Source organism: Acomys minous, assembly GCF_964271855.1.
Source record: "Acomys minous genome assembly, contig: scaffold_89, whole genome shotgun sequence".
Classification (NCBI taxonomy): domain Eukaryota; kingdom Metazoa; phylum Chordata; class Mammalia; order Rodentia; family Muridae; genus Acomys; species Acomys minous.
The window spans coordinates 18,348-20,535 of NW_028182122.1; the positions used below are offsets into that span (position 1 = coordinate 18,348).

The following is a 2,188-nucleotide window of genomic DNA, read 5'->3' on the forward strand; positions in this document are numbered from 1 at the left end:
TCTGCTCTCTGCCCTCCCCGCACCCATCCATCACCTCCCACAGCCCCATGGCTCCCAGTATCCTGCCCCCTCACTCTTCTCTACTAAAGACTTGCACCTTCACCACCCCACCATCCCTTTGGCTCAGCACCTCCCCTGTACCTCTTGACCCACGCCCCCAAGGGGATGGACAACGTAGCAGGTGGAAGGCAGAGATGGGAAGGAAAGATCCCCAAAGATATCAGTGCAGGTGGGAAAAGGGAAGGCTGGCTCAAGTCCCGGGGCAGAAATCCCAAGATATTAAACTGAGGAGTGTCAAGTCATGAAGAAAATAACCTGGCCTCACGTTAGGCGGTGAAATGAGGGCAAGAGGTCCAGGAACTGGTAGTCTTTTACATCTTTAATCCAATGGAGGTCCAAGAAGCACGGTGCAGGCAGTGGGGTGGAGCCCAGGGCAGAGGTGGAGTGCCAGGACCACCCAGAAAGCACCAACTCCTGCAAGCCTTACAGTCGGTTCAGAAAACGCATGAGCTGCTTTTTGTGGAAACACCTGTCCATCTGAGGTCCAGAGCACATGGCTGGTGGCAAACCACCCCATTAAGCATGGGTGGGGTCAGCGGCTTCCTCCGGCTTAGGTCCATCCGAGGCCACAGACGCTTGTAGCACCAGCAGCTCAAAGTCTGGCAGACTCGCATGCAGACACATCGCTCTCAGGGTCCAAGGTGCTGAAAGACATGGAGCCATGCAGCCCGAGGCAGCAGCAAAGGCAGAGTGTCAGGCTCAGGGCTTGGGGTGGGGAGGCACATAACTGTGGAGGCTATGGTGGTGGGGCAGGGCCCAGGGGTCAACTGAGCAGTGCTTCCCCCACTGCCAGGGCATTTAGCCCACCGCTACCCCATGGTTTTCTTCTCGCCAGAGCTGCCCCAGGCTGGCTGAAGGACATTCCAGGCCTCCCCAGGAGCTTTGTCCTTACTAAGCTATGTGCCCTAGGAGTCTGAGTCTGTGTCTGAGTCCTAGGAGGAAGAAGAGGTATCAGGCACCCGCTCCAGCAGCTGGCACATATGCTTGAAACGCTCGAGTTTCTCCCTCTGTGGTGATAGGAATGGTGCTGCCGGGCCCTCAGCAGAAGCCATAGGTGGCTTGAGTTTCTCCCAGTTCTCGGGAGGGAGCCTAGGGTGGCAGAATGAGAATGCCTGGCTGGGATTCCGAAGCCTGGGGGGTGGGGGGTGGGGGTTAGGGGAGAAGGCCAGGGCTGCCTGGGTCTGCTCCTCAGAGGAGGCAGGCATCTCCACCCACCTTCTTCAAGTGCCTCTCTTGGCCTCCTTTCACCTTTTTCCTTGGGGTCGGGGGTCTCATTCCCTGCCTCCCACTCCTTCTGTTTGGGGGCCCAGACACATGTTCAGGGGGAGGGCCAGCAGGTAAGGTTCCCTTTCTTCTGGGCAGAGGTGGAGGTGGTGGCTCCTCTGTCAGCTTCCATCCACCCCTCACCACTGTCAACCCTGTGGTGCCCTGGACCCTCACCTGCATCCTTGTCCATCCTTCCTGGGTACCTTGGGGGCACTCCCAGCAGTTGGGGATCTCTGAATTGATAGCACCCTCAGCCTTTCCCATCTTCAGGCAGCCAGGGTGGATGATCCCGTTGCAGACTGTATACTCCATGAGGCTCAAACCAAACTTCTCTTCCTCTCCATGCACCTTCCTCCTTCCCAGCTTCCCCACACAGAAGGAACACAGCTGCGCAGCGCACTGCTGAAGCAGGGAAGACTGCTTCATGCGCCCGCCCCACCGACGTCCCCAGCTTCTTCAGGTCTCCTCAGAAATGGCAGTCCCCGCACTCAGCACACGCATACAGCTGTGTGTGGAAGCACGGGCACAGCGCACTGCCGAAGCAGGCAAGACCACTTCATGCGCCCGCCCCGCCAACTCCCCCAGTTTCTTCATGTCTCCTCAGAAATGGCAGTCCCCACACTCAGTTCGCACACAGGCCTGGCAGCGGCGGCAGCAGCAGGTTCCGCGTTGGTGCGCTCCAGCCCCAGGGCCCTGGCTGCTCGAAGACATTGGGAGTGTCAACATCACCGAAGACTCTCACGTGTCCCGGGAGCCATCTCCTGGCGGGTAGGCGGCCAGTGGCAACGCAGGGCGGGAAACTCTCGGAAAGCCTAGGTCTATGCTTCCTGAGGGCGCTCGGCCCCTCCCTCCAGGGGAGGGC

General features: G+C 59.2%; 1 pseudogene across 1 annotated transcript; it reads right to left on the reverse strand.

Annotated features, from left to right (window-relative positions):
- Positions 1-216: 216 nt before the first annotated feature.
- Positions 217-1,638, reverse strand: LOC311591825 (F-box/LRR-repeat protein 19-like; annotated as a pseudogene). The gene is made up of 2 exons: positions 1,627-1,638; positions 217-992 (listed from the first exon to the last, which is right to left on the reverse strand). The product of its transcript is annotated as an F-box/LRR-repeat protein 19-like (transcript).
- Between the last annotated feature and the right edge of the window lie 550 nt (positions 1,639-2,188).